This window comes from Leptonotus elevatus, chromosome 2, assembly GCF_054856555.1.
Source record: "Leptonotus elevatus isolate MCC_2025b chromosome 2, RoL_Lele_1.0, whole genome shotgun sequence".
Classification (NCBI taxonomy): domain Eukaryota; kingdom Metazoa; phylum Chordata; class Actinopteri; order Syngnathiformes; family Syngnathidae; genus Leptonotus; species Leptonotus elevatus.
The window spans coordinates 23,188,913-23,215,495 of record NC_141240.1 but is presented as its reverse complement, the minus strand read 5'-3'; the positions used below and the strand labels follow the sequence as shown (position 1 = coordinate 23,215,495).

Below are 26,583 nucleotides of genomic sequence, written 5' to 3'. Positions count from 1 at the left end.
CTTCAAGCCAACCAGAAACGTCCAATGGCAAACAGTTGTGGACCTCATGCTTGTTAGCATAGTAAAATAAGCATATTGTCTAAAGTCATCCACAGAATTTGTAGGATACTACTTCCATTGTCACAGAATTGGCAGTGGTGGGACTTGAACCCACTCCTCCTCAGAGACTGGAGCCTAAATCCAGCGCCTTCGACCACTCGGCCACACTACCTTATAAGCCGTGAACAGAAAGGAAATGTTTGGGCAATGTAAGTTATGTTGCGGTCTGAGGCGCAGACTTGGCGGACAAATAGGTTTCCACACCAAAATCCAGGTACATGCTGTCCTGCCTAGCCTTGTGCATAACGTAATGAAGCCTGCTCTGATCCATGGCGAAATGTTAGACCTAATTCTTCTTCAGCGACAAGAGAGTACAGGCCAACAAGTACCACTACAGCAGCAGAGTGGCGCAGCGGAAGCGTGCTGGGCCCATAACCCAGAGGTCGATGGATCGAAACCATCCTCTGCTATCTCGACCTGGTTATTTAGTAGCACAATCCTCAGTCTAGGATGTTGTTGAACTTCTACCAAGTAGTTCTTTTGAAGGTTAATCATGTGAAGTTAACAATTGTCTACTCATTGGCTGTGGCCAAGGGATTTGACCCATTCTTCAATTCATTTACTTCACTTTGGAAAATTGGGCCATCTTTCACCATTCTTAGTCTGATTTCTCTGTGTTGTCACTGATTAAGTAGTCAGTCCCGTTTAGTGTGAAAGGCAAAAATACTGAAATTTCGGGAATGGTGGTAAGAGGACAAAACACAAACAGAAAATCAAATTCCTATACTTTGCTACAAACAAAACTGTAAGGAAGAACTGGCAGTGGTGGGATTTGAACCCACGCCTCCTCAGAGACTGGAGCCTTAATCCAGCGCCTTTGACCACTCGGCCACACTACCTGCAAATATTTTTCAGTAAAAATATCAGGTTTCCACAAGAACATCCAGGTTAGTGGTGTCCAACAAAACCTTGCGCATAAGGTAATGATGCCTGCTTGGATCAGAGGTAAATTATCTTCAAGCCAACCAGAAACGTCCAATGGCAAACAGTTGTGGACCTCATGCTTGTTAGCATAGTAAAATAAGCATATTGTTTAAAGTCATCCACAGAGTTTGTAGGATACTACTTCCATTGTCACAGAATTGGCAGTGGTGGGACTTGAACCCACGCCTCCTCAGAGACTGGAGCCTAAATCCAGCGCCTTCGACCACTCGGCCACACTACCTTAGAAGCCATTAACAGAAAGGAAATGTTTGGGCAATGTAAGTTATGTTGCGGTCTGAGGCGCAGACTTGGCGGACAAATAGGTTTCCACACCAAAATACAGGTACATGCTGTCCTGCCTAGCCTTGTGCATAACGTAATGAAGCCTGCTCTGATCCATGGCAAAATGTTAGACCTAATTCTTCTTCAGCGACAAGAGAGTACAGGCCAACAAGTACCACTACAGCAGCAGAGTGGCGCAGCGGAAGCGTGCTGGGCCCATAACCCAGAGGTCGATGGATCGAAACCATCCTCTGCTATCTCGACCTGGTTATTTAGTAGCACAATCCTCAGTCTAGGATGTTGATGAACTTCTACCAAGTACTTCTTTTGAAGGTTAATCATGTGAAGTTAAAAATGTTCTACTCATTGGCTGTGGCCAAGGGATTTGACCCCTTCTTCAATTAATTTACTTCACTTTGGAAAATTGGGCCATCTTTCACCATTCTTAGTCTGATTTCTCTGTGTTGTCACTGATTAAGTAGTCAGTCCCGTTTAGTGTGAAAGGCAAAAATACTGAAATTTCGGGAATGGTGGTAAGAGGACAAAACACAAACAGAAAATCAAATTCCTATACTTTGCTACAAACAAAACTGTAAGGAAGAACTGGCAGTGGTGGGATTTGAACCCACGCCTCCTGAGAGACTGGAGCCTTAATCCAGCGCCTTTGACCGCTCGGCCACACTACCTGCAAATATTTTTCAGTAAAAATATCAGGTTTCCACAAGAACATCCAGGTTAGTGGTGTCCAACAAAACCTTGCGCATAAGGTAATGATGCCTGCTTGGATCAGAGGTAAATTATCTTCAAGCCAACCAGAAACGTCCAATGGCAAACAGTTGTGGACCTCATGCTTGTTAGCATAGTAAAATAAGCATATTGTCTAAAGTCATCCACAGAATTTGTAGGATACTACTTCCATTGTCACAGAATTGGCAGTGGTGGGACTTGAACCCACGCCTCCTCAGAGACTGGAGCCTAAATCCAGCGCCTTCGACCACTCGGCCACACTACCTTAGAAGCCATTAACAGAAAGGAAATGTTTGGGCAATGTAAGTTATGTTGCGGTCTGAGGCGCAGACTTGGCGGACAAATAGGTTTCCACACCAAAATCCAGGTACATGCTGTCCTGCCTAGCCTTGTGCATAACGTAATGAAGCCTGCTCTGATCCATGGCGAAATGTTAGACCTAATTCTTCTTCAGCGACAAGAGAGTACAGGCCAACAAGTACCACTACAGCAGCAGAGTGGCGCAGCGGAAGCGTGCTGGGCCCATAACCCAGAGGTCGATGAATCGAAACCATCCTCTGCTATCTCGACCTGGTTATTTAGTAGCACAATCCTCAGTCTAGGATGTTGTTGAACTTCTACCAAGTACTTCTTTTGAAGGTTAATCATGTGAAGTTAAAAATTGTCTACTCATTGGCTGTGGCCAAGGGATTTGACCCCTTCTTCAATTCATTTACTTCACTTTGGAAAATTGGGCCATCTTTCACCATTCTTAGTCTGATTTCTCTGTGTTGTCACTGATTAAGTAGTCAGTCCCGTTTAGTGTGAAAGGCAAAAATACTGAAATTTCGGGAATGGTGGTAAGAGGACAAAACACAAACAGAAAATCAAATTCCTATACTTTGCTACAAACAAAACTGTAAGGAAGAACTGGCAGTGGTGGGATTTGAACCCACACCTCCTGAGAGACTGGAGCCTTAATCCAGCACCTTTGACCGCTCGACCACACTACCTGCAAATCTTTTTCAGTAAAAATATCAGGTTTCCACAAGAACCGCCAGGTTAGTGGTGTCCAACAAAACCTTGCGCATAAGGTAATGACGCCTTTTTGGATCAGAGGTAAATTATCTTCAAGCCAACCAGAAACGTCCAATGGCAAACAGTTGTGGACCTCATGCTTGTTAGCATAGTAAAATAAGCATATTGTCTAAAGTCATCCACAGAATTTGTAGGATACTACTTCCATTGTCACAGAATTGGCAGTGGTGGGACTTGAACCCACGCCTCCTCAGAGACTGGAGCCTAAATCCAGCGCCTTCGACCACTCGGCCACACTACCTTAGAAGCCATTAACAGAAAGGAAATGTTTGGGCAATGTAAGTTATGTTGCGGTCTGAGGCGCAGACTTGGCGGACACATAGGTTTCCACACCAAAATCCAGGTACATGCTGTCCTGCCTAGCCTTGTGCATAACGTAATGAAGCCTGCTCTGATCCATGGCGAAATGTTAGACCTAATTCTTCTTCAGCGACAAGAGAGTACAGGCCAACAAGTGCCACTACAGCAGCAGAGTGGTGCAGCGGAAGCGTGCTGGGCCCATAACCCAGAGGTCGATGGATCGAAACCATCCTCTGCTATCTCGACCTGGTTATTTAGTAGCACAATCCTCAGTCTAGGATGTTGTTGAACTTCTACCAAGTACTTCTTTTGAAGGTTAATCATGTGAAGTTAACAATTGTCTACTCATTGGCTGTGGCCAAGGGGATTGACCCATTCTTCAATTCATTTACTTCACTTTGGAAAATTGGGCCATCTTTCACCATTCTTAGTCTGATTTCTCTGTGTTGTCACTGATTAAGTAGTCAGTCCCGTTTAGTGTGAAAGGCAAAAATACTGAAATTTCGGGAATGGTGGTAAGAGGACAAAACACAAACAGAAAATCAAATTCCTATACTTTGCTACAAACAAAACTGTAAGGAAGAACTGGCAGTGGTGGGATTTGAACCCACGCCTCCTGAGAGACTGGAGCCTTAATCCAGCACCTTTGACCGCTCAACCACACTACCTGCAAATCTTTTTCAGTAAAAATATCAGGTTTCCACAAGAACCGCCAGGTTAGTGGTGTCCAACAAAACCTTGCGCATAAGGTAATGACGCCTGCTTGGATCAGAGGTAAATTATCTTCAAGCCAACCAGAAACGTCCAATGGCAAACAGTTGTGGACCTCATGCTTGTTAGCATAGTAAAATAAGCATATTGTCTAAAGTCATCCACAGAATTTGTAGGATACTACTTCCATTGTCACAGAATTGGCAGTGGTGGGACTTGAACCCACTCCTCCTCAGAGACTGGAGCCTAAATCCAGCGCCTTCGACCACTCGGCCACACTACCTTATAAGCCGTGAACAGAAAGGAAATGTTTGGGCAATGTAAGTTATGTTGCGGTCTGAGGCGCAGACTTGGCGGACAAATAGGTTTCCACACCAAAATCCAGGTACATGCTGTCCTGCCTAGCCTTGTGCATAACGTAATGAAGCCTGCTCTGATCCATGGCGAAATGTTAGACCTAATTCTTCTTCAGCGACAAGAGAGTACAGGCCAACAAGTACCACTACAGCAGCAGAGTGGCGCAGCGGAAGCGTGCTGGGCCCATAACCCAGAGGTCGATGGATCGAAACCATCCTCTGCTATCTCGACCTGGTTATTTAGTAGCACAATCCTCAGTCTAGGATGTTGTTGAACTTCTACCAAGTAGTTCTTTTGAAGGTTAATCATGTGAAGTTAACAATTGTCTACTCATTGGCTGTGGCCAAGGGATTTGGCCCATTCTTCAATTCATTTACTTCACTTTGGAAAATTGGGCCATCTTTCACCATTCTTAGTCTGATTTCTCTGTGTTGTCACTGATTAAGTAGTCAGTCCCGTTTAGTGTGAAAGGCAAAAATACTGAAATTTCGGGAATGGTGGTAAGAGGACAAAACACAAACAGAAAATCAAATTCCTATACTTTGCTACAAACAAAACTGTAAGGAAGAACTGGCAGTGGTGGGATTTGAACCCACGCCTCCTGAGAGACTGGAGCCTTAATCCAGCGCCTTTGACCACTCGGCCACACTACCTGCAAATATTTTTCAGTAAAAATATCAGGTTTCCACAAGAACATCCAGGTTAGTGGTGTCCAACAAAACCTTGCGCATAAGGTAATGATGCCTGCTTGGATCAGAGGTAAATTATCTTCAAGCCAACCAGAAACGTCCAATGGCAAACAGTTGTGGACCTCATGCTTGTTAGCATAGTAAAATAAGCATATTGTTTAAAGTCATCCACAGAGTTTGTAGGATACTACTTCCATTGTCACAGAATTGGCAGTGGTGGGACTTGAACCCACGCCTCCTCAGAGACTGGAGCCTAAATCCAGCGCCTTCGACCACTCGGCCACACTACCTTAGAAGCCATTAACAGAAAGGAAATGTTTGGGCAATGTAAGTTATGTTGCGGTCTGAGGCGCAGACTTGGCGGACAAATAGGTTTCCACACCAAAATACAGGTACATGCTGTCCTGCCTAGCCTTGTGCATAACGTAATGAAGCCTGCTCTGATCCATGGCAAAATGTTAGACCTAATTCTTCTTCAGCGACAAGAGAGTACAGGCCAACAAGTACCACTACAGCAGCAGAGTGGCGCAGCGGAAGCGTGCTGGGCCCATAACCCAGAGGTCGATGGATCGAAACCATCCTCTGCTATCTCGACCTGGTTATTTAGTAGCACAATCCTCAGTCTAGGATGTTGATGAACTTCTACCAAGTACTTCTTTTGAAGGTTAATCATGTGAAGTTAAAAATGTTCTACTCATTGGCTGTGGCCAAGGGATTTGACCCCTTCTTCAATTAATTTACTTCACTTTGGAAAATTGGGCCATCTTTCACCATTCTTAGTCTGATTTCTCTGTGTTGTCACTGATTAAGTAGTCAGTCCCGTTTAGTGTGAAAGGCAAAAATACTGAAATTTCGGGAATGGTGGTAAGAGGACAAAACACAAACAGAAAATCAAATTCCTATACTTTGCTACAAACAAAACTGTAAGGAAGAACTGGCAGTGGTGGGATTTGAACCCACGCCTCCTGAGAGACTGGAGCCTTAATCCAGCGCCTTTGACCGCTCGGCCACACTACCTGCAAATATTTTTCAGTAAAAATATCAGGTTTCCACAAGAACATCCAGGTTAGTGGTGTCCAACAAAACCTTGCGCATAAGGTAATGATGCCTGCTTGGATCAGAGGTAAATTATCTTCAAGCCAACCAGAAACGTCCAATGGCAAACAGTTGTGGACCTCATGCTTGTTAGCATAGTAAAATAAGCATATTGTCTAAAGTCATCCACAGAATTTGTAGGATACTACTTCCATTGTCACAGAATTGGCAGTGGTGGGACTTGAACCCACGCCTCCTCAGAGACTGGAGCCTAAATCCAGCGCCTTCGACCACTCGGCCACACTACCTTAGAAGCCATTAACAGAAAGGAAATGTTTGGGCAATGTAAGTTATGTTGCGGTCTGAGGCGCAGACTTGGCGGACAAATAGGTTTCCACACCAAAATCCAGGTACATGCTGTCCTGCCTAGCCTTGTGCATAACGTAATGAAGCCTGCTCTGATCCATGGCGAAATGTTAGACCTAATTCTTCTTCAGCGACAAGAGAGTACAGGCCAACAAGTACCACTACAGCAGCAGAGTGGCGCAGCGGAAGCGTGCTGGGCCCATAACCCAGAGGTCGATGAATCGAAACCATCCTCTGCTATCTCGACCTGGTTATTTAGTAGCACAATCCTCAGTCTAGGATGTTGTTGAACTTCTACCAAGTACTTCTTTTGAAGGTTAATCATGTGAAGTTAAAAATTGTCTACTCATTGGCTGTGGCCAAGGGATTTGACCCCTTCTTCAATTCATTTACTTCACTTTGGAAAATTGGGCCATCTTTCACCATTCTTAGTCTGATTTCTCTGTGTTGTCACTGATTAAGTAGTCAGTCCCGTTTAGTGTGAAAGGCAAAAATACTGAAATTTCGGGAATGGTGGTAAGAGGACAAAACACAAACAGAAAATCAAATTCCTATACTTTGCTACAAACAAAACTGTAAGGAAGAACTGGCAGTGGTGGGATTTGAACCCACGCCTCCTGAGAGACTGGAGCCTTAATCCAGCGCCTTTGACCGCTCGGCCACACTACCTGCAAATCTTTTTCAGTAAAAATATCAGGTTTCCCTAATAACATCCAGGTTAGTGGTGTCCAACAAAACCTTGCGCATAAGGTAATGATGCCTGCTTGGATCAGAGGTAAATTATCTTCAAGCCAACCAGAAACGTCCAATGGCAAACAGTTGTGGACCTCATGCTTGTTAGCATAGTAAAATAAGCATATTGTCTAAAGTCATCCACAGAATTTGTAGGATACTACTTCCATTGTCACAGAATTGGCAGTGGTGGGACTTGAACCCACGCCTCCTCAGAGACTGGAGCCTAAATCCAGCGCCTTCGACCACTCGGCCACACTACCTTAGAAGCCATTAACAGAAAGGAAATGTTTGGGCAATGTAAGTTATGTTGCGGTCTGAGACGCAGACTTGGCGGACACATAGGTTTCCACACCAAAATCCAGGTACATGCTGTCCTGCCTAGCCTTGTGCATAACGTAATGAAGCCTGCTCTGATCCATGGCGAAATGTTAGACCTAATTCTTCTTCAGCGACAAGAGAGTACAGGCCAACAAGTACCACTACAGCAGCAGAGTGGCGCAGCGGAAGCGTGCTGGGCCCATAACCCAGAGGTCGATGGATAGAAACCATCCTCTGCTATCTCGACCTGGTTATTTAGTAGCACAATCCTCAGTCTAGGATGTTGTTGAACTTCTACCAAGTACTTCTTTTGAAGGTTAATCATGTGAAGTTAAAAATGGTCTACTCATTGGCTGTGGCCAAGGGATTTGACCCCTTCTTCAATTAATTTACTTCACTTTGGAAAATTGGGCCATCTTTCACCATTCTTAGTCTGATTTCTCTGTGTTGTCACTGATTAAGTAGTCAGTCCCGTTTAGTGTGAAAGGCAAACATACTGAAATTTCGGGAATGGTGGTAAGAGGACAAAACACAAACAGAAAATCAAATTCCTATACTTTGCTACAAACAAAACTGTAAGGAAGAACTGGCAGTGGTGGGATTTGAACCCACGCCTCCTGAGAGACTGGAGCCTTAATCCAGCACCTTTAACCGCTCGGCCACACTACCTGCAAATATTTTTCAGTAAAAATATCAGGTTTCCACAAGAACATCCAGGTTAGTGGTGTCCAACAAAACCTTGCGCATAAGGTAATGATGCCTGCTTGGATCAGAGGTAAATTATCTTCAAGCCAACCAGAAACGTCCAATGGCAAACAGTTGTGGACCTCATGCTTGTTAGCATAGTAAAATAAGCATATTGTCTAAAGTAATCCACAGAATTTGTAGGATACTACTTCCATTGTCACAGAATTTGGCAGTGGTGGGACTTGAACCCACGCCTCTTCAGAGACTGGAGCCTAAATCCAGCGCCTTCGACCACTCGGCTACACTACCTTAGAAGCCATTAACAGAAAGGAAATGTTTGGGCAATGTAAGTTATGTTGCGGTCTGAGGCGCAGACTTGGCGGACAAATAGGTTTCCACAGCAAAATCCAGGTACATGCTGTCCTGCCTAGCCTTGTGCATAACGTAATGAAGCCTGCTCTGATCCATGGCGAAATGTTAGACCTAATTCTTCTTCAGCGACAAGAGAGTACAGGCCAACAAGTGCCACTACAGCAGCAGAGTGGCGCAGCGGAAGAGTGCTGGGCCCATAACCCAGAGGTCGATGGATCGAAACCATCCTCTGCTATCTCGACCTGGTTATTTAGTAGCACAATCCTCAGTCTAGGATGTTGTTGAACTTCTACCAAGTAGTTCTTTTGAAGGTTAATCATGTGAAGTTAACAATTGTCTACTCATTGGCTGTGGCCAAGGGATTTGACCCATTCTTCAATTCATTTACTTCACTTTGGAAAATTGGGCCATCTTTCACCATTCTTAGTCTGATTTCTCTGTGTTAACACTGATTAAGTAGTCAGTCCCGTTTAGTGTGAAAGGCAAAAATACTGAAATTTCGGGAATGGTGGTAAGAGGACAAAACACAAACAGAAAATCAAATTCCTATACTTTGCTACAAACAAAACTGTAAGGAAGAACTGGCAGTGGTGGGATTTGAACCCACGCCTCCTGAGAGACTGGAGCCTTAATCCAGCGCCTTTGACCGCTCGGCCACACTACCTGCAAATCTTTTTCAGTAAAAATATTAGGTTTCCACAAGAACATCCAGGTTAGTGGTGTCCAACAAAACCTTGCGCATAAGGTAATGATGCCTGCTTGGATCAGAGGTAAATTATCTTCAAGCCAACCAGAAACGTCCAATGGCAAACAGTTGTGGACCTCATGCTTGTTAGCATAGTAAAATAATCATATTGTCTAAAGTCATCCACAGAATTTGTAGGATACTACTTCCATTGTCACAGAATTGGCAGTGGTGGGACTTGAACCCACGCCTCCTTAGAGACTGGAGCCTAAATCCAGCGCCTTCGACCACTCGGCCACACTACCTTAGAAGCCATTAACAGAAAGGAAATGTTTGGGCAATGTAAGTTATGTTGCGGTCTGAGGCGCAGACTTGGCGGACAAATAGGTTTCCACACCAAAATCCAGGTACATGCTGTCCTGCCTAGCCTTGTGCATAACGTAATGAAGCCTGCTCTGATCCATGGCGAAATGTTAAACCTAATTCTTCTTCAGCGACAAGAGAGTACAGGCCAACAAGTACCACTACAGCAGCAGAGTGGCGCAGCGGAAGCGTGCTGGGCCCATAACCCAGAGGTCGATGGATCGAAACCATCCTCTGCTATCTCGACCTGGTTATTTAGTAGCACAATCCTCAGTCTAGGATGTTGTTGAACTTCTACCAAGTAGTTCTTTTGAAGGTTAATCATGTGAAGTTAAAAATTGTCTACTCATTGACTGTGGCCAAGGGATTTGACCCCTTCTTCAATTCATTTACTTCACTTTGGAAAATTGGGCCATCTTTCACCATTCTTAGTCTGATTTCTCTGTGTTGTCACTGATTAAGTAGTCAGTCCCGTTTAGTGTGAAAGGCAAAAATACTGAAATTTCGGGAATGGTGGTAAGAGGACAAAACACAAACAGAAAATCAAATTCCTATACTTTAATACAAACAAAACTGTAAGGAAGAACTGGGATTTGAACCCACACCTCCTGAGAGACTGGAGCCTTAATCCAGCACCTTTGACCGCTCAACCACACTACCTGCAAATCTTTTTCAGTAAAAATATCAGGTTTCCACAAGAACCGCCAGGTTAGTGGTGTCCAACAAAACCTTGCGCATAAGGTAATAATGCCTGCTTGGATCAGAGGTAAATTATCTTCAAGCCAACCAGAAACGTCCAATGGCAAACAGTTGTGGACCTCATGCTTGTTAGCATAGTAAAATAAGCATATTGTCTAAAGTCATCCACAGAATTTGTAGGACACTACTTCCATTGTCACAGAATTGGCAGTGGTGGGACTTGAACCCACACCTCCTAAGAAACTGGAGCCTAAATCCAGCGCCTTCGACCACTCGGCCAGACTACCTTAGAAGCTATTAACAGAAAGGAAATGTTTGGGCAATGTAAGTTATGTTGCGGTCTGAGGCGCAGACTTGGCGGACAAATAGGTTTCCACACCAAAATCCAGGTTCATGCTGTCCTGCCTAGCCTTGTGCATAACGTAATGAAGCCTGCTCTGATCCATGGCGAAATGTGACCTAATTCTTCTTCAGCGACAAGAGAGTACAGGCCAACAAGTACCACTACAGCAGCAGAGTGGCGCAGCGGAAGCGTGCTCGGCCCATAACCCAGAGGTCGATGGATCGAAACCATCCTCTGCTATCTCGACCTGGTTATTTAGTAGCACAATCCTCAGTCTAGGATGTTGTTGAACTTCTACCAAGTAGTTATTTTGAAGGTTAATCATGTGAAGTTAAAAATTGTCTACTCATTGACTGTGGCCAAGGGATTTGACCCCTTCTTCAATTCATTTACTTCACTTTGGAAAATTGGGCCATCTTTCACCATTCTTAGTCTGATTTCTCTGTGTTGTCACTGATTAAGTAGTCAGTCCCGTTTAGTGTGAAAGGCAAAAATACTGAAATTTCGGGAATGGTGGTAAGAGGACAAAACACAAACAGAAAATCAAATTCCTATACTTTAATACAAACAAAACTGTAAGGAAGAACTGGGATTTGAACCCACACCTCCTGAGAGACTGGAGCCTTAATCCAGCACCTTTGACCGCTCAACCACACTACCTGCAAATCTTTTTCAGTAAAAATATCAGGTTTCCACAAGAACCGCCAGGTTAGTGGTGTCCAACAAAACCTTGCGCATAAGGTAATAATGCCTGCTTGGATCAGAGGTAAATTATCTTCAAGCCAACCAGAAACGTCCAATGGCAAACAGTTGTGGACCTCATGCTTGTTAGCATAGTAAAATAAGCATATTGTCTAAAGTCATCCACAGAATTTGTAGGATACTACTTCCATTGTCACAGAATTGGCAGTGGTGGGACTTGAACCCACGCCTCCTCAGAGACTGGAGCCTAAATCCAGCGCCTTCGACCACTCGGCCACACTACCTTAGAAGCCATTAACAGAAAGGAAATGTTTGGGCAATGTAAGTTATGTTGCGGTCTGAGGCGCAGACTTGGCGGACAAATAGGTTTCCACACCAAAATCCAGGTACATGCTGTCCTGCCTAGCCTTGTGCATAACGTAATGAAGCCTGCTCTGATCCATGGCGAAATGTTAGACCTAATTCTTCTTCAGCGACAAGAGAGTACAGGCCAACAAGTACCACTACAGCAGCAGAGTGGCGCAGCGGAAGCGTGCTGGGCCCATAACCCAGAGGTCGATGGATCGAAACCATCCTCTGCTATCTCGACCTGGTTATTTAGTAGCACAATCCTCAGTCTAGGATGTTGTTGAACTTCTACCAAGTAGTTCTTTTGAAGGTTAATCATGTGAAGTTAACAATTGTCTACTCATTGGCTGTGGCCAAGGGATTTGACCCCTTCTTCAATTCATTTACTTCACTTTGGAAAATTGGGCCATCTTTCACCATTCTTAGTCTGATTTCTCTGTGTTGTCACTGATTAAGTAGTCAGTCCCGTTTAGTGTGAAAGGCAAAAATACTGATATTTCGAGAATGGTGGTAAGAGGACAAAACACAAACAGAAAATCAAATTCCTATACTTTGCTACAAACAAAACTGTAAGGAAGAACTGGCAGTGGTGGGATTTGAACCCACGCCTCCTGAGAGACTGGAGCCTTAATCCAGCGCCTTTGACCGCTCGGCCACACTACCTGCAAATATTTTTCTGTAAAAATATCAGGTTTCCACAAGAACATCCAGGTTAGTGGTGTCCAACAAAACCTTGCGCATAAGGTAATGATGCCTGCTTGGATCAGAGGTAAATTATCTTCAAGCCAACCAGAAACGTCCAATGGCAAACAGTTGTGGACCTCATGCTTGTTAGCATAGTAAAATAAGCATATTGTCTAAAGTCATCCACAGAATTTGTAGGACACTACTTCCACTGTCACAGAATTGGCAGTGGTGGGACTTGAACCCACAACTCCTAAGAAACTGGAGCCTAAATCCAGCGCCTTCGACCACTCGGCCAGACTACCTTAGAAGCTATTAACAGAAAGGAAATGTTTGGGCAATGTAAGTTATGTTGCGGTCTGAGGCGCAGACTTGGCGGACAAATAGGTTTCTACACCAAAATCCAGGTTCATGCTGTCCTGCCGAGCCTTGTGCATAACGTAATGAAGCCTGCTCTGATCAATGGCGAAATGTCAGACCTAATTCTTCTTCAGCGACAAGAGAGTACAGGCCAACAAGTACCAGTGGCGCAGCAGAAGCGTGCTTTGCTCATAACCCAGAGGTCGATGGATCGAAACTTTCCTCTGCTATCTCGACCTGGTTATTTAGTAGCACAATCCTCAGTCTAGGATGTTGTTGAACTTCTACCAAGTAGTTCTTTTGAAGGTTAATCATGTGAAGTTAAAAATTGTCTACTCATTGACTGTGGCCAAGGGATTTGACCCCTTCTTCAATTCATTTACTTCACTTTGGAAAATTGGGCCATCTTTCACCATTCTTAGTCTGATTTCTCTGTGTTGTCACTGATTAAGTAGTCAGTCCCGTTTAGTGTGAAAGGCAAAAATACTGAAATTTCGGGAATGGTGGTAAGAGGACAAAACACAAACAGAAAATCAAATTCCTATACTTTGCTACAAACAAAACTGTAAGGAAGAACTGGCAGTGGTGGGATTTGAACCCACGCCTCCTGAGAGACTGGAGCCTTAATCCAGCACCTTTGACCGCTCGGCCACACTACCTGCAAATCTTTTTCAGTAAAAATATCAGGTTTCCCCAAGAACATCCAGGTTAGTGGTGTCCAACAAAACCTTGCGCATAAGGTAATGATGCCTGCTTGGATCAGAGGTAAATTATCTTCAAGCCAACCAGAAACGTCCAATGGCAAACAGTTGTGGACCTCATGCTTGTTAGCATAGTAAAATAAGCATATTGTCTAAAGTCATCCACAGAATTTGTAGGACACTACTTCCATTGTCACAGAATTGGCAGTGGTGGGACTTGAACCCACACCTCCTAAGAAACTGGAGCCTAAATCCAGCGCCTTCGACCACTCGGCCAGACTACCTTAGAAGCTATTAACAGAAAGGAAATGTTTGGGCAATGTAAGTTATGTTGCGGTCTGAGGCGCAGACTTGGCGGACAAATAGGTTTCCACACCAAAATCCAGGTTCATGCTGTCCTGCCTAGCCTTGTGCATAACGTAATGAAGCCTGCTCTGATCCATGGTGAAATGTGACCTAATTCTTCTTCAGTGACAAGAGAGTACAGGCCAACAAGTACCACTACAGCAGCAGAGTGGCGCAGCGGAAGCGTGCTCGGCCCATAACCCAGAGGTCGATGGATCGAAACCATCCTCTGCTATCTCGACCTGGTTATTTAGTAGCACAATCCTCAGTCTAGGATGTTGTTGAACTTCTACCAAGTAGTTCTTTTGAAGGTTAATCATGTGAAGTTAAAAATTGTCTACTCATTGACTGTGGCCAAGGGATTTGACCCCTTCTTCAATTCATTTACTTCACTTTGGAAAATTGGGCCATCTTTCACCATTCTTAGTCTGATTTCTCTGTGTTGTCACTGATTAAGTAGTCAGTCCCGTTTAGTGTGAAAGGCAAAAATACTGAAATTTCGGGAATGGTGGTAAGAGGACAAAACACAAACAGAAAATCAAATTCCTATACTTTAATACAAACAAAACTGTAAGGAAGAACTGGGATTTGAACCCACACCTCCTGAGAGACTGGAGCCTTAATCCAGCACCTTTGACCGCTCAACCACACTACCTGCAAATCTTTTTCAGTAAAAATATCAGGTTTCCACAAGAACCGCCAGGTTAGTGGTGTCCAACAAAACCTTGCGCATAAGGTAATAATGCCTGCTTGGATCAGAGGTAAATTATCTTCAAGCCAACCAGAAACGTCCAATGGCAAACAGTTGTGGACCTCATGCTTGTTAGCATAGTAAAATAAGCATATTGTCTAAAGTCATCCACAGAATTTGTAGGATACTACTTCCATTGTCACAGAATTGGCAGTGGTGGGACTTGAACCCACGCCTCCTCAGAGACTGGAGCCTAAATCCAGCGCCTTCGACCACTCGGCCACACTACCTTAGAAGCCATTAACAGAAAGGAAATGTTTGGGCAATGTAAGTTATGTTGCGGTCTGAGGCGCAGACTTGGCGGACAAATAGGTTTCCACACCAAAATCCAGGTACATGCTGTCCTGCCTAGCCTTGTGCATAACGTAATGAAGCCTGCTCTGATCCATGGCGAAATGTTAGACCTAATTCTTCTTCAGCGACAAGAGAGTACAGGCCAACAAGTACCACTACAGCAGCAGAGTGGCGCAGCGGAAGCGTGCTGGGCCCATAACCCAGAGGTCGATGGATCGAAACCATCCTCTGCTATCTCGACCTGGTTATTTAGTAGCACAATCCTCAGTCTAGGATGTTGTTGAACTTCTACCAAGTAGTTCTTTTGAAGGTTAATCATGTGAAGTTAAAAATTGTCTACTCATTGACTGTGGCCAAGGGATTTGACCCCTTCTTCAATTCATTTACTTCACTTTGGAAAATTGGGCCATCTTTCACCATTCTTAGTCTGATTTCTCTGTGTTGTCACTGATTAAGTAGTCAGTCCCGTTTAGTGTGAAAGGCAAAAATACTGAAATTTCGGGAATGGTGGTAAGAGGACAAAACACAAACAGAAAATCAAATTCCTATACTTTAATACAAACAAAACTGTAAGGAAGAACTGGGATTTGAACCCACACCTCCTGAGAGACTGGAGCCTTAATCCAGCACCTTTGACCGCTCGGCCACACTACCTGCAAATCTTTTTCAGTAAAAATATCAGGTTTCCACAAGAACCGCCAGGTTAGTGGTGTCCAACAAAACCTTGCGCATAAGGTAATAATGCCTGCTTGGATCAGAGGTAAATTATCTTCAAGCCAACCAGAAACGTCCAATGGCAAACAGTTGTGGACCTCATGCTTGTTAGCATAGTAAAATAAGCATATTGTCTAAAGTCATCCACAGAATTTGTAGGACACTACTTCCATTGTCACAGAATTGGCAGTGGTGGGACTTGAACCCACACCTCCTAAGAAACTGGAGCCTAAATCCAGCGCCTTCGACCACTCGGCCAGACTACCTTAGAAGCTATTAACAGAAAGGAAATGTTTGGGCAATGTAAGTTATGTTGCGGTCTGAGGCGCAGACTTGGCGGACAAATAGGTTTCCACACCAAAATCCAGGTTCATGCTGTCCTGCCTAGCCTTGTGCATAACGTAATGAAGCCTGCTCTGATCCATGGCGAAATGTGACCTAATTCTTCTTCAGCGACAAGAGAGTACAGGCCAACAAGTACCACTACAGCAGCAGAGTGGCGCAGCGGAAGCGTGCTCGGCCCATAACCCAGAGGTCGATGGATCGAAACCATCCTCTGCTATCTCGACCTGGTTATTTAGTAGCACAATCCTCAGTCTAGGATGTTGTTGAACTTCTACCAAGTAGTTATTTTGAAGGTTAATCATGTGAAGTTAAAAATTGTCTACTCATTGACTGTGGCCAAGGGATTTGACCCCTTCTTCAATTCATTTACTTCACTTTGGAAAATTGGGCCATCTTTCACCATTCTTAGTCTGATTTCTCTGTGTTGTCACTGATTAAGTAGTCAGTCCCGTTTAGTGTGAAAGGCAAAAATACTGAAATTTCGGGAATGGTGGTAAGAGGACAAAACACAAACAGAAAATCAAATTCCTATACTTTAATACAAACAAAACTGTAAGGAAGAACTGGGATTTGAACCCACACCTCCTGAGAGACTGGAGCCTTAATCCAGCACCTTTGACCGCTCAACCACACTACCTGCAAATCTTTTTCAGTAAAAATATCAGGTTTCCACAAGAACCGCCAGGTTAGTGGTGTCCAACAAAACCTTGCGCATAAGGTAATAATGCCTGCTTGGATCAGAGGTAAATTATCTTCAAGCCAACCAGAAACGTCCAATGGCAAACAGTTGTGGACCTCATGCTTGTTAGCATAGTAAAATAAGCATATTGTCTAAAGTCATCCACAGAATTTGTAGGATACTACTTCCATTGTCACAGAATTGGCAGTGGTGGGACTTGAACCCACGCCTCCTCAGAGACTGGAGCCTAAATCCAGCGCCTTCGACCACTCGGCCACACTACCTTAGAAGCCATTAACAGAAAGGAAATGTTTGGGCAATGTAAGTTATGTTGCGGTCTGAGGCGCAGACTTGGCGGACAAATAGGTTTCCACACCAAAATCCAGGTACATGCTGTCCTGCCTAGCCTTGTGCATAACGTAATGAAGCCTGCTCTGATCCATGGCGAAATGTTAGACCTAATTCTTCTTCAGCGACAAGAGAGTACAGGCCAACAAGTACCACTACAGCAGCAGAGTGGCGCAGCGGAAGCGTGCTGGGCCCATAACACAGAGGTCGATGGATCGAAACCATCCTCTGCTATCTCGACCTGGTTATTTAGTAGCACAATCCTCAGTCTAGGATGTTGTTGAACTTCTACCAAGTAGTTCTTTTGAAGGTTAATCATGTGAAGTTAACAATTGTCTACTCATTGGCTGTGGCCAAGGGATTTGACCCCTTCTTCAATTCATTTACTTCACTTTGGAAATTTGGGCCATCTTTCACCATTCTTAGTCTGATTTCTCTGTGTTGTCACTGATTAAGTAGTCAGTCCCGTTTAGTGTGAAAGGCAAAAATACTGATATTTCGAGAATGGTGGTAAGAGGACAAAACACAAACAGAAAATCAAATTCCTATACTTTGCTACAAACAAAACTGTAAGGAAGAACTGGCAGTGGTGGGATTTGAACCCACGCCTCCTGAGAGACTGGAGCCTTAATCCAGCGCCTTTGACCGCTCGGCCACACTACCTGCAAATATTTTTCTGTAAAAATATCAGGTTTCCACAAGAACATCCAGGTTAGTGGTGTCCAACAAAACCTTGCGCATAAGGTAATGATGCCTGCTTGGATCAGAGGTAAATTATCTTCAAGCCAACCAGAAACGTCCAATGGCAAACAGTTGTGGACCTCATGCTTGTTAGCATAGTAAAATAAGCATATTGTCTAAAGTCATCCACAGAATTTGTAGGACACTACTTCCACTGTCACAGAATTGGCAGTGGTGGGACTTGAACCCACAACTCCTAAGAAACTGGAGCCTAAATCCAGCGCCTTCGACCACTCGGCCAGACTACCTTAGAAGCTATTAACAGAAAGGAAATGTTTGGGCAATGTAAGTTATGTTGCGGTCTGAGGCGCAGACTTGGCGGACAAATAGGTTTCTACACCAAAATCCAGGTTCATGCTGTCCTGCCGAGCCTTGTGCATAACGTAATGAAGCCTGCTCTGATCAATGGCGAAATGTCAGACCTAATTCTTCTTCAGCGACAAGAGAGTACAGGCCAACAAGTACCAGTGGCGCAGCAGAAGCGTGCTTTGCTCATAACCCAGAGGTCGATGGATCGAAACTTTCCTCTGCTATCTCGACCTGGTTATTTAGTAGCACAATCCTCAGTCTAGGATGTTGTTGAACTTCTACCAAGTAGTTCTTTTGAAGGTTAATCATGTGAAGTTAAAAATTGTCTACTCATTGACTGTGGCCAAGGGATTTGACCCCTTCTTCAATTCATTTACTTCACTTTGGAAAATTGGGCCATCTTTCACCATTCTTAGTCTGATTTCTCTGTGTTGTCACTGATTAAGTAGTCAGTCCCGTTTAGTGTGAAAGGCAAAAATACTGAAATTTCGGGAATGGTGGTAAGAGGACAAAACACAAACAGAAAATCAAATTCCTATACTTTGCTACAAACAAAACTGTAAGGAAGAACTGGCAGTGGTGGGATTTGAACCCACGCCTCCTGAGAGACTGGAGCCTTAATCCAGCACCTTTGACCGCTCGGCCACACTACCTGCAAATCTTTTTCAGTAAAAATATCAGGTTTCCCCAAGAACATCCAGGTTAGTGGTGTCCAACAAAACCTTGCGCATAAGGTAATGATGCCTGCTTGGATCAGAGGTAAATTATCTTCAAGCCAACCAGAAACGTCCAATGGCAAACAGTTGTGGACCTCATGCTTGTTAGCATAGTAAAATAAGCATATTGTCTAAAGTCATCCACAGAATTTGTAGGACACTACTTCCATTGTCACAGAATTGGCAGTGGTGGGACTTGAACCCACACCTCCTAAGAAACTGGAGCCTAAATCCAGCGCCTTCGACCACTCGGCCAGACTACCTTAGAAGCTATTAACAGAAAGGAAATGTTTGGGCAATGTAAGTTATGTTGCGGTCTGAGGCGCAGACTTGGCGGACAAATAGGTTTCCACACCAAAATCCAGGTTCATGCTGTCCTGCCTAGCCTTGTGCATAACGTAATGAAGCCTGCTCTGATCCATGGTGAAATGTGACCTAATTCTTCTTCAGCGACAAGAGAGTACAGGCCAACAAGTACCACTACAGCAGCAGAGTGGCGCAGCGGAAGCGTGCTCGGCCCATAACCCAGAGGTCGATGGATCGAAACCATCCTCTGCTATCTCGACCTGGTTATTTAGTAGCACAATCCTCAGTCTAGGATGTTGTTGAACTTCTACCAAGTAGTTCTTTTGAAGGTTAATCATGTGAAGTTAAAAATTGTCTACTCATTGACTGTGGCCAAGGGATTTGACCCCTTCTTCAATTCATTTACTTCACTTTGGAAAATTGGGCCATCTTTCACCATTCTTAGTCTGATTTCTCTGTGTTGTCACTGATTAAGTAGTCAGTCCCGTTTAGTGTGAAAGGCAAAAATACTGAAATTTCGGGAATGGTGGTAAGAGGACAAAACACAAACAGAAAATCAAATTCCTATACTTTAATACAAACAAAACTGTAAGGAAGAACTGGGATTTGAACCCACACCTCCTGAGAGACTGGAGCCTTAATCCAGCACCTTTGACCGCTCAACCACACTACCTGCAAATCTTTTTCAGTAAAAATATCAGGTTTCCACAAGAACCGCCAGGTTAGTGGTGTCCAACAAAACCTTGCGCATAAGGTAATAATGCCTGCTTGGATCAGAGGTAAATTATCTTCAAGCCAACCAGAAACGTCCAATGGCAAACAGTTGTGGACCTCATGCTTGTTAGCATAGTAAAATAAGCATATTGTCTAAAGTCATCCACAGAATTTGTAGGATACTACTTCCATTGTCACAGAATTGGCAGTGGTGGGACTTGAACCCACGCCTCCTCAGAGACTGGAGCCTAAATCCAGCGCCTTCGACCACTCGGCCACACTACCTTAGAAGCCATTAACAGAAAGGAAATGTTTGGGCAATGTAAGTTATGTTGCGGTCTGAGGCGCAGACTTGGCGGACAAATAGGTTTCCACACCAAAATCCAGGTACATGCTGTCCTGCCTAGCCTTGTGCATAACGTAATGAAGCCTGCTCTGATCCATGGCGAAATGTTAGACCTAATTCTTCTTCAGCGACAAGAGAGTACAGGCCAACAAGTACCACTACAGCAGCAGAGTGGCGCAGCGGAAGCGTGCTGGGCCCATAACCCAGAGGTCGATGGATCGAAACCATCCTCTGCTATCTCGACCTGGTTATTTAGTAGCACAATCCTCAGTCTAGGATGTTGTTGAACTTCTACCAAGTAGTTCTTTTGAAGGTTAATCATGTGAAGTTAACAATTGTCTACTCATTGGCTGTGGCCAAGGGATTTGACCCCTTCTTCAATTCATTTACTTCACTTTGGAAAATTGGGCCATCTTTCACCATTCTTAGTCTGATTTCTCTGTGTTGTCGCTGATTAAGTAGTCAGTCCCGTTTAGTGTGAAAGGCAAAAATACTGATATTTCGGGAATGGCGGTAAGAGGACAAAACACAAACAGAAAATCAAATTCCTATACTTTGCTACAAACAAAACTGTAAGGAAGAACTGGCAGTGGTGGGATTTGAACCCACGCCTCCTGAGAGACTGGAGCCTTAATCCAGCGCCTTTGACCGCTCGGCCACACTACCTGCAAATATTTTTCTGTAAAAATATCAGGTTTCCACAAGAACATCCAGGTTAGTGGTGTCCAACAAAACCTTGCGCATAAGGTAATGATGCCTGCTTGGATCAGAGGTAAATTATCTTCAAGCCAACCAGAAACGTCCAATGGCAAACAGTTGTGGACCTCATGCTTGTTAGCATAGTAAAATAAGCATATTGTCTAAAGTCATCCACAGAATTTGTAGGACACTACTTCCATTGTCACAGAATTGGCAGTGGTGGGACTTGAACCCACAACTCCTAAGAAACTGGAGCCTAAATCCAGCACCTTCGACCACTCGGCCAGACTACCTTAGAAGCTATTAACAGAAAGGAAATGTTTGGGCAATGTAAGTTATGTTGCGGTCTGAGGCGCAGACTTGGCGGACAAATAGGTTTCTACACCAAAATCCAGGTTCATGCTGTCCTGCCGAGCCTTGTGCATAACGTAATGAAGCCTGCTCTGATCAATGGCGAAATGTCAGACCTAATTCTTCTTCAGCGACAAGAGAGTACAGGCCAACAAGTACCAGTGGCGCAGCGGAAGCGTGCTTTGCTCATAACCCAGAGGTCGATGGATCGAAACTTTCCTCTGCTATCTCGACCTGGTTATTTAGTAGCACAATCCTCAGTCTAGGATGTTGTTGAACTTCTACCAAGTAGTTCTTTTGAAGGTTAATCATGTGAAGTTAAAAATTGTCTACTCATTGACTGTGGCCAAGGGATTTGACCCCTTCTTCAATTCATTTACTTCACTTTGGAAAATTGGGCCATCTTTCACCATTCTTAGTCTGATTTCTCTGTGTTGTCACTGATTAAGTAGTCAGTCCCGTTTAGTGTGAAAGGCAAAAATACTGAAATTTCGGGAATGGTGGTAAGAGGACAAAACACAAACAGAAAATCAAATTCCTATACTTTGCTACAAACAAAACTGTAAGGAAGAACTGGCAGTGGTGGGATTTGAACCCACGCCTCCTGAGAGACTGGAGCCTTAATCCAGCACCTTTGACCGCTCGGCCACACTACCTGCAAATCTTTTTCAGTAAAAATATCAGGTTTCCCCAAGAACATCCAGGTTAGTGGTGTCCAACAAAACCTTGCGCATAAGGTAATGATGCCTGCTTGGATCAGAGGTAAATTATCTTCAAGCCAACCAGAAACGTCCAATGGCAAACAGTTGTGGACCTCATGCTTGTTAGCATAGTAAAATAAGCATATTGTCTAAAGTCATCCACAGAATTTGTAGGACACTACTTCCATTGTCACAGAATTGGCAGTGGTGGGACTTGAACCCACACCTCCTAAGAAACTGGAGCCTAAATCCAGCGCCTTCGACCACTCGGCCAGACTACCTTAGAAGCTATTAACAGAAAGGAAATGTTTGGGCAATGTAAGTTATGTTGCGGTCTGAGGCGCAGACTTGGCGGACAAATAGGTTTCCACACCAAAATCCAGGTTCATGCTGTCCTGCCTAGCCTTGTGCATAACGTAATGAAGCCTGCTCTGATCCATGGTGAAATGTGACCTAATTCTTCTTCAGCGACAAGAGAGTACAGGCCAACAAGTACCACTACAGCAGCAGAGTGGCGCAGCGGAAGCGTGCTCGGCCCATAACCCAGAGGTCGATGGATCGAAACCATCCTCTGCTATCTCGATCTGGTTATTTAGTAGCACAATCCTCAGTCTAGGATGTTGTTGAACTTCTACCAAGTAGTTCTTTTGAAGGTTAATCATGTGAAGTTAAAAATTGTCTACTCATTGACTGTGGCCAAGGGATTTGACCCCTTCTTCAATTCATTTACTTCACTTTGGAAAATTGGGCCATCTTTCACCATTCTTAGTCTGATTTCTCTGTGTTGTCACTGATTAAGTAGTCAGTCCCGTTTAGTGTGAAAGGCAAAAATACTGAAATTTCGGGAATGGTGGTAAGAGGACAAAACACAAACAGAAAATCAAATTCCTATACTTTAATACAAACAAAACTGTAAGGAAGAACTGGGATTTGAACCCACACCTCCTGAGAGACTGGAGCCTTAATCCAGCACCTTTGACCGCTCAACCACACTACCTGCAAATCTTTTTCAGTAAAAATATCAGGTTTCCACAAGAACCGCCAGGTTAGTGGTGTCCAACAAAACCTTGCGCATAAGGTAATAATGCCTGCTTGGATCAGAGGTAAATTATCTTCAAGCCAACCAGAAACGTCCAATGGCAAACAGTTGTGGACCTCATGCTTGTTAGCATAGTAAAATAAGCATATTGTCTAAAGTCATCCACAGAATTTGTAGGATACTACTTCCATTGTCACAGAATTGGCAGTGGTGGGACTTGAACCCACGCCTCCTCAGAGACTGGAGCCTAAATCCAGCGCCTTCGACCACTCGGCCACACTACCTTAGAAGCCATTAACAGAAAGGAAATGTTTGGGCAATGTAAGTTATGTTGCGGTCTGAGGCGCAGACTTGGCGGACAAATAGGTTTCCACACCAAAATCCAGGTACATGCTGTCCTGCCTAGCCTTGTGCATAACGTAATGAAGCCTGCTCTGATCCATGGCGAAATGTTAGACCTAATTCTTCTTCAGCGACAAGAGAGTACAGGCCAACAAGTACCACTACAGCAGCAGAGTGGCGCAGCGGAAGCGTGCTGGGCCCATAACCCAGAGGTCAATGGATCGAAACCATCCTCTGCTATCTCGACCTGGTTATTTAGTAGCACAATCCTCAGTCTAGGATGTTGTTGAACTTCTACCAAGTAGTTCTTTTGAAGGTTAATCATGTGAAGTTAACAATTGTCTACTCATTGGCTGTGGCCAAGGGATTTGACCCCTTCTTCAATTCATTTACTTCACTTTGGAAAATTGGGCCATCTTTCACCATTCTTAGTCTGATTTCTCTGTGTTGTCACTGATTAAGTAGTCAGTCCCGTTTAGTGTGAAAGGCAAAAATACTGAAATTTCGGGAATGGTGGTAAGAGGACAAAACACAAACAGAAAATCAAATTCCTATACTTTGCTACAAACAAAACTGTAAGGAAGAACTGGCAGTGGTGGGATTTGAACCCACGCCTCCTGAGAGACTGGAGCCTTAATCCAGCGCCTTTGACCGCTCGGCCACACTACCTGCAAATATTTTTCTGTAAAAATATCAGGTTTCCACAAGAACATCCAGGTTAGTGGTGTCCAACAAAACCTTGCGCATAAGGTAATGATGCCTGCTTGGATCAGAGGTAAATTATCTTCAAGCCAACCAGAAACGTCCAATGGCAAACAGTTGTGGACCTCATGCTTGTTAGCATAGTAAAATAAGCATATTGTCTAAAGTCATCCACAGAATTTGTAGGACACTACTTCCATTGTCACAGAATTGGCAGTGGTGGGACTTGAACCCACAACTCCTAAGAAACTGGAGCCTAAATCCAGCACCTTCGACCACTCGGCCAGACTACCTTAGAAGCTATTAACAGAAAGGAAATGTTTGGGCAATGTAAGTTATGTTGCGGTCTGAGGCGCAGACTTGGCGGACAAATAGGTTTCTACACCAAAATCCAGGTTCATGCTGTCCTGCCGAGCCTTGTGCATAACGTAATGAAGCCTGCTCTGATCAATGGCGAAATGTCAGACCTAATTCTTCTTCAGCGACAAGAGAGTACAGGCCAACAAGTACCAGTGGCGCAGCGGAAGCGTGCTTTGCTCATAACCCAGAGGTCGATGGATCGAAACTTTCCTCTGCTATCTCGACCTGGTTATTTAGTAGCACAATCCTCAGTCTAGGATGTTGTTGAACTTCTACCAAGTAGTTCTTTTGAAGGTTAATCATGTGAAGTTAAAAATTGTCTACTCATTGACTGTGGCCAAGGGATTTGACCCCTTCTTCAATTCATTTACTTCACTTTGGAAAATTGGGCCATCTTTCACCATTCTTAGTCTGATTTCTCTGTGTTGTCACTGATTAAGTAGTCAGTCCCGTTTAGTGTGAAAGGCAAAAATACTGAAATTTCGGGAATGGTGGTAAGAGGACAAAACACAAACAGAAAATCAAATTCCTATACTTTGCTACAAACAAAACTGTAAGGAAGAACTGGCAGTGGTGGGATTTGAACCCACGCCTCCTGAGAGACTGGAGCCTTAATCCAGCACCTTTGACCGCTCGGCCACACTACCTGCAAATCTTTTTCAGTAAAAATATCAGGTTTCCCCAAGAACATCCAGGTTAGTGGTGTCCAACAAAACCTTGCGCATAAGGTAATGATGCCTGCTTGGATCAGAGGTAAATTATCTTCAAGCCAACCAGAAACGTCCAATGGCAAACAGTTGTGGACCTCATGCTTGTTAGCATAGTAAAATAAGCATATTGTCTAAAGTCATCCACAGAATTTGTAGGACACTACTTCCATTGTCACAGAATTGGCAGTGGTGGGACTTGAACCCACACCTCCTAAGAAACTGGAGCCTAAATCCAGCGCCTTCGACCACTCGGCCAGACTACCTTAGAAGCTATTAACAGAAAGGAAATGTTTGGGCAATGTAAGTTATGTTGCGGTCTGAGGCGCAGACTTGGCGGACAAATAGGTTTCCACACCAAAATCCAGGTTCATGCTGTCCTGCCTAGCCTTGTGCATAACGTAATGAAGCCTGCTCTGATCCATGGTGAAATGTGACCTAATTCTTCTTCAGCGACAAGAGAGTACAGGCCAACAAGTACCACTACAGCAGCAGAGTGGCGCAGCGGAAGCGTGCTCGGCCCATAACCCAGAGGTCGATGGATCGAAACCATCCTCTGCTATCTCGACCTGGTTATTTAGTAGCACAATCCTCAGTCTAGGATGTTGTTGAACTTCTACCAAGTAGTTCTTTTGAAGGTTAATCATGTGAAGTTAAAAATTGTCTACTCATTGACTGTGGCCAAGGGATTTGACCCCTTCTTCAATTCATTTACTTCACTTTGGAAAATTGGGCCATCTTTCACCATTCTTAGTCTGATTTCTCTGTGTTGTCACTGATTAAGTAGTCAGTCCCGTTTAGTGTGAAAGGCAAAAATACTGAAATTTCGGGAATGGTGGTAAGAGGACAAAACACAAACAGAAAATCAAATTCCTATACTTTAATACAAACAAAACTGTAAGGAAGAACTGGGATTTGAACCCACACCTCCTGAGAGACTGGAGCCTTAATCCAGCACCTTTGACCGCTCAACCACACTACCTGCAAATCTTTTTCAGTAAAAATATCAGGTTTCCACAAGAACCGCCAGGTTAGTGGTGTCCAACAAAACCTTGCGCATAAGGTAATAATGCCTGCTTGGATCAGAGGTAAATTATCTTCAAGCCAACCAGAAACGTCCAATGGCAAACAGTTGTGGACCTCATGCTTGTTAGCATAGTAAAATAAGCATATTGTCTAAAGTCATCCACAGAATTTGTAGGATACTACTTCCATTGTCACAGAATTGGCAGTGGTGGGACTTGAACCCACGCCTCCTCAGAGACTGGAGCCTAAATCCAGCGCCTTCGACCACTCGGCCACACTACCTTAGAAGCCATTAACAGAAAGGAAATGTTTGGGCAATGTAAGTTATGTTGCGGTCTGAGGCGCAGACTTGGCGGACAAATAGGTTTCCACACCAAAATCCAGGTACATGCTGTCCTGCCTAGCCTTGTGCATAACGTAATGAAGCCTGCTCTGATCCATGGCGAAATGTTAGACCTAATTCT

The 26,583-nt window shown here is 44.1% G+C and overlaps 43 non-coding genes across 43 annotated transcripts; all 43 read right to left on the bottom strand.

Annotated features, from left to right (window-relative positions):
• Window positions 1–129: 129 nt before the first annotated feature.
• On the bottom strand, window positions 130–211 carry trnal-uag (transfer RNA leucine (anticodon UAG)). The gene has a single exon. It is a non-coding gene; the product is annotated as a tRNA-Leu (tRNA).
• A 645-nt stretch (window positions 212–856) lies between these two features.
• trnal-aag (transfer RNA leucine (anticodon AAG)) lies at window positions 857–938 on the bottom strand. Its single transcript has one exon. It is a non-coding gene; the product is annotated as a tRNA-Leu (tRNA).
• A 244-nt stretch (window positions 939–1,182) lies between these two features.
• Window positions 1,183–1,264, bottom strand: trnal-uag (transfer RNA leucine (anticodon UAG)). Its single transcript has one exon. It is a non-coding gene; the product is annotated as a tRNA-Leu (tRNA).
• Window positions 1,265–1,909: 645 nt separating this feature from the next.
• On the bottom strand, window positions 1,910–1,991 carry trnal-aag (transfer RNA leucine (anticodon AAG)). The gene has a single exon. It is a non-coding gene; the product is annotated as a tRNA-Leu (tRNA).
• A 244-nt stretch (window positions 1,992–2,235) lies between these two features.
• trnal-uag (transfer RNA leucine (anticodon UAG)) lies at window positions 2,236–2,317 on the bottom strand. The gene has a single exon. It is a non-coding gene; the product is annotated as a tRNA-Leu (tRNA).
• Window positions 2,318–2,962: 645 nt separating this feature from the next.
• Window positions 2,963–3,044, bottom strand: trnal-aag (transfer RNA leucine (anticodon AAG)). The gene has a single exon. It is a non-coding gene; the product is annotated as a tRNA-Leu (tRNA).
• Window positions 3,045–3,288: 244 nt separating this feature from the next.
• Window positions 3,289–3,370, bottom strand: trnal-uag (transfer RNA leucine (anticodon UAG)). The gene has a single exon. It is a non-coding gene; the product is annotated as a tRNA-Leu (tRNA).
• A 645-nt stretch (window positions 3,371–4,015) lies between these two features.
• On the bottom strand, window positions 4,016–4,097 carry trnal-aag (transfer RNA leucine (anticodon AAG)). The gene has a single exon. It is a non-coding gene; the product is annotated as a tRNA-Leu (tRNA).
• Window positions 4,098–4,341: 244 nt separating this feature from the next.
• trnal-uag (transfer RNA leucine (anticodon UAG)) lies at window positions 4,342–4,423 on the bottom strand. The gene has a single exon. It is a non-coding gene; the product is annotated as a tRNA-Leu (tRNA).
• Window positions 4,424–5,068: 645 nt separating this feature from the next.
• On the bottom strand, window positions 5,069–5,150 carry trnal-aag (transfer RNA leucine (anticodon AAG)). The gene has a single exon. It is a non-coding gene; the product is annotated as a tRNA-Leu (tRNA).
• Window positions 5,151–5,394: 244 nt separating this feature from the next.
• Window positions 5,395–5,476, bottom strand: trnal-uag (transfer RNA leucine (anticodon UAG)). The gene has a single exon. It is a non-coding gene; the product is annotated as a tRNA-Leu (tRNA).
• Window positions 5,477–6,121: 645 nt separating this feature from the next.
• trnal-aag (transfer RNA leucine (anticodon AAG)) lies at window positions 6,122–6,203 on the bottom strand. The gene has a single exon. It is a non-coding gene; the product is annotated as a tRNA-Leu (tRNA).
• A 244-nt stretch (window positions 6,204–6,447) lies between these two features.
• On the bottom strand, window positions 6,448–6,529 carry trnal-uag (transfer RNA leucine (anticodon UAG)). The gene has a single exon. It is a non-coding gene; the product is annotated as a tRNA-Leu (tRNA).
• Window positions 6,530–7,174: 645 nt separating this feature from the next.
• trnal-aag (transfer RNA leucine (anticodon AAG)) lies at window positions 7,175–7,256 on the bottom strand. Its single transcript has one exon. It is a non-coding gene; the product is annotated as a tRNA-Leu (tRNA).
• Window positions 7,257–7,500: 244 nt separating this feature from the next.
• On the bottom strand, window positions 7,501–7,582 carry trnal-uag (transfer RNA leucine (anticodon UAG)). Its single transcript has one exon. It is a non-coding gene; the product is annotated as a tRNA-Leu (tRNA).
• Window positions 7,583–8,227: 645 nt separating this feature from the next.
• trnal-aag (transfer RNA leucine (anticodon AAG)) lies at window positions 8,228–8,309 on the bottom strand. The gene has a single exon. It is a non-coding gene; the product is annotated as a tRNA-Leu (tRNA).
• Window positions 8,310–8,554: 245 nt separating this feature from the next.
• On the bottom strand, window positions 8,555–8,636 carry trnal-uag (transfer RNA leucine (anticodon UAG)). Its single transcript has one exon. It is a non-coding gene; the product is annotated as a tRNA-Leu (tRNA).
• Window positions 8,637–9,281: 645 nt separating this feature from the next.
• On the bottom strand, window positions 9,282–9,363 carry trnal-aag (transfer RNA leucine (anticodon AAG)). The gene has a single exon. It is a non-coding gene; the product is annotated as a tRNA-Leu (tRNA).
• Window positions 9,364–9,607: 244 nt separating this feature from the next.
• Window positions 9,608–9,689, bottom strand: trnal-uag (transfer RNA leucine (anticodon UAG)). The gene has a single exon. It is a non-coding gene; the product is annotated as a tRNA-Leu (tRNA).
• A 962-nt stretch (window positions 9,690–10,651) lies between these two features.
• Window positions 10,652–10,733, bottom strand: trnal-uag (transfer RNA leucine (anticodon UAG)). Its single transcript has one exon. It is a non-coding gene; the product is annotated as a tRNA-Leu (tRNA).
• Window positions 10,734–11,693: 960 nt separating this feature from the next.
• trnal-uag (transfer RNA leucine (anticodon UAG)) lies at window positions 11,694–11,775 on the bottom strand. Its single transcript has one exon. It is a non-coding gene; the product is annotated as a tRNA-Leu (tRNA).
• Window positions 11,776–12,420: 645 nt separating this feature from the next.
• On the bottom strand, window positions 12,421–12,502 carry trnal-aag (transfer RNA leucine (anticodon AAG)). Its single transcript has one exon. It is a non-coding gene; the product is annotated as a tRNA-Leu (tRNA).
• A 244-nt stretch (window positions 12,503–12,746) lies between these two features.
• trnal-uag (transfer RNA leucine (anticodon UAG)) lies at window positions 12,747–12,828 on the bottom strand. The gene has a single exon. It is a non-coding gene; the product is annotated as a tRNA-Leu (tRNA).
• A 632-nt stretch (window positions 12,829–13,460) lies between these two features.
• trnal-aag (transfer RNA leucine (anticodon AAG)) lies at window positions 13,461–13,542 on the bottom strand. Its single transcript has one exon. It is a non-coding gene; the product is annotated as a tRNA-Leu (tRNA).
• Window positions 13,543–13,786: 244 nt separating this feature from the next.
• On the bottom strand, window positions 13,787–13,868 carry trnal-uag (transfer RNA leucine (anticodon UAG)). The gene has a single exon. It is a non-coding gene; the product is annotated as a tRNA-Leu (tRNA).
• Window positions 13,869–14,828: 960 nt separating this feature from the next.
• On the bottom strand, window positions 14,829–14,910 carry trnal-uag (transfer RNA leucine (anticodon UAG)). Its single transcript has one exon. It is a non-coding gene; the product is annotated as a tRNA-Leu (tRNA).
• Window positions 14,911–15,872: 962 nt separating this feature from the next.
• Window positions 15,873–15,954, bottom strand: trnal-uag (transfer RNA leucine (anticodon UAG)). The gene has a single exon. It is a non-coding gene; the product is annotated as a tRNA-Leu (tRNA).
• Window positions 15,955–16,914: 960 nt separating this feature from the next.
• trnal-uag (transfer RNA leucine (anticodon UAG)) lies at window positions 16,915–16,996 on the bottom strand. Its single transcript has one exon. It is a non-coding gene; the product is annotated as a tRNA-Leu (tRNA).
• A 645-nt stretch (window positions 16,997–17,641) lies between these two features.
• On the bottom strand, window positions 17,642–17,723 carry trnal-aag (transfer RNA leucine (anticodon AAG)). Its single transcript has one exon. It is a non-coding gene; the product is annotated as a tRNA-Leu (tRNA).
• A 244-nt stretch (window positions 17,724–17,967) lies between these two features.
• On the bottom strand, window positions 17,968–18,049 carry trnal-uag (transfer RNA leucine (anticodon UAG)). The gene has a single exon. It is a non-coding gene; the product is annotated as a tRNA-Leu (tRNA).
• A 632-nt stretch (window positions 18,050–18,681) lies between these two features.
• trnal-aag (transfer RNA leucine (anticodon AAG)) lies at window positions 18,682–18,763 on the bottom strand. Its single transcript has one exon. It is a non-coding gene; the product is annotated as a tRNA-Leu (tRNA).
• Window positions 18,764–19,007: 244 nt separating this feature from the next.
• Window positions 19,008–19,089, bottom strand: trnal-uag (transfer RNA leucine (anticodon UAG)). The gene has a single exon. It is a non-coding gene; the product is annotated as a tRNA-Leu (tRNA).
• A 960-nt stretch (window positions 19,090–20,049) lies between these two features.
• Window positions 20,050–20,131, bottom strand: trnal-uag (transfer RNA leucine (anticodon UAG)). Its single transcript has one exon. It is a non-coding gene; the product is annotated as a tRNA-Leu (tRNA).
• Window positions 20,132–20,776: 645 nt separating this feature from the next.
• Window positions 20,777–20,858, bottom strand: trnal-aag (transfer RNA leucine (anticodon AAG)). Its single transcript has one exon. It is a non-coding gene; the product is annotated as a tRNA-Leu (tRNA).
• Window positions 20,859–21,102: 244 nt separating this feature from the next.
• On the bottom strand, window positions 21,103–21,184 carry trnal-uag (transfer RNA leucine (anticodon UAG)). The gene has a single exon. It is a non-coding gene; the product is annotated as a tRNA-Leu (tRNA).
• A 632-nt stretch (window positions 21,185–21,816) lies between these two features.
• trnal-aag (transfer RNA leucine (anticodon AAG)) lies at window positions 21,817–21,898 on the bottom strand. The gene has a single exon. It is a non-coding gene; the product is annotated as a tRNA-Leu (tRNA).
• A 244-nt stretch (window positions 21,899–22,142) lies between these two features.
• Window positions 22,143–22,224, bottom strand: trnal-uag (transfer RNA leucine (anticodon UAG)). The gene has a single exon. It is a non-coding gene; the product is annotated as a tRNA-Leu (tRNA).
• A 960-nt stretch (window positions 22,225–23,184) lies between these two features.
• trnal-uag (transfer RNA leucine (anticodon UAG)) lies at window positions 23,185–23,266 on the bottom strand. Its single transcript has one exon. It is a non-coding gene; the product is annotated as a tRNA-Leu (tRNA).
• A 645-nt stretch (window positions 23,267–23,911) lies between these two features.
• Window positions 23,912–23,993, bottom strand: trnal-aag (transfer RNA leucine (anticodon AAG)). Its single transcript has one exon. It is a non-coding gene; the product is annotated as a tRNA-Leu (tRNA).
• A 244-nt stretch (window positions 23,994–24,237) lies between these two features.
• On the bottom strand, window positions 24,238–24,319 carry trnal-uag (transfer RNA leucine (anticodon UAG)). The gene has a single exon. It is a non-coding gene; the product is annotated as a tRNA-Leu (tRNA).
• Window positions 24,320–24,951: 632 nt separating this feature from the next.
• trnal-aag (transfer RNA leucine (anticodon AAG)) lies at window positions 24,952–25,033 on the bottom strand. Its single transcript has one exon. It is a non-coding gene; the product is annotated as a tRNA-Leu (tRNA).
• A 244-nt stretch (window positions 25,034–25,277) lies between these two features.
• trnal-uag (transfer RNA leucine (anticodon UAG)) lies at window positions 25,278–25,359 on the bottom strand. The gene has a single exon. It is a non-coding gene; the product is annotated as a tRNA-Leu (tRNA).
• Window positions 25,360–26,319: 960 nt separating this feature from the next.
• On the bottom strand, window positions 26,320–26,401 carry trnal-uag (transfer RNA leucine (anticodon UAG)). Its single transcript has one exon. It is a non-coding gene; the product is annotated as a tRNA-Leu (tRNA).
• Window positions 26,402–26,583: the final 182 nt, after the last annotated feature.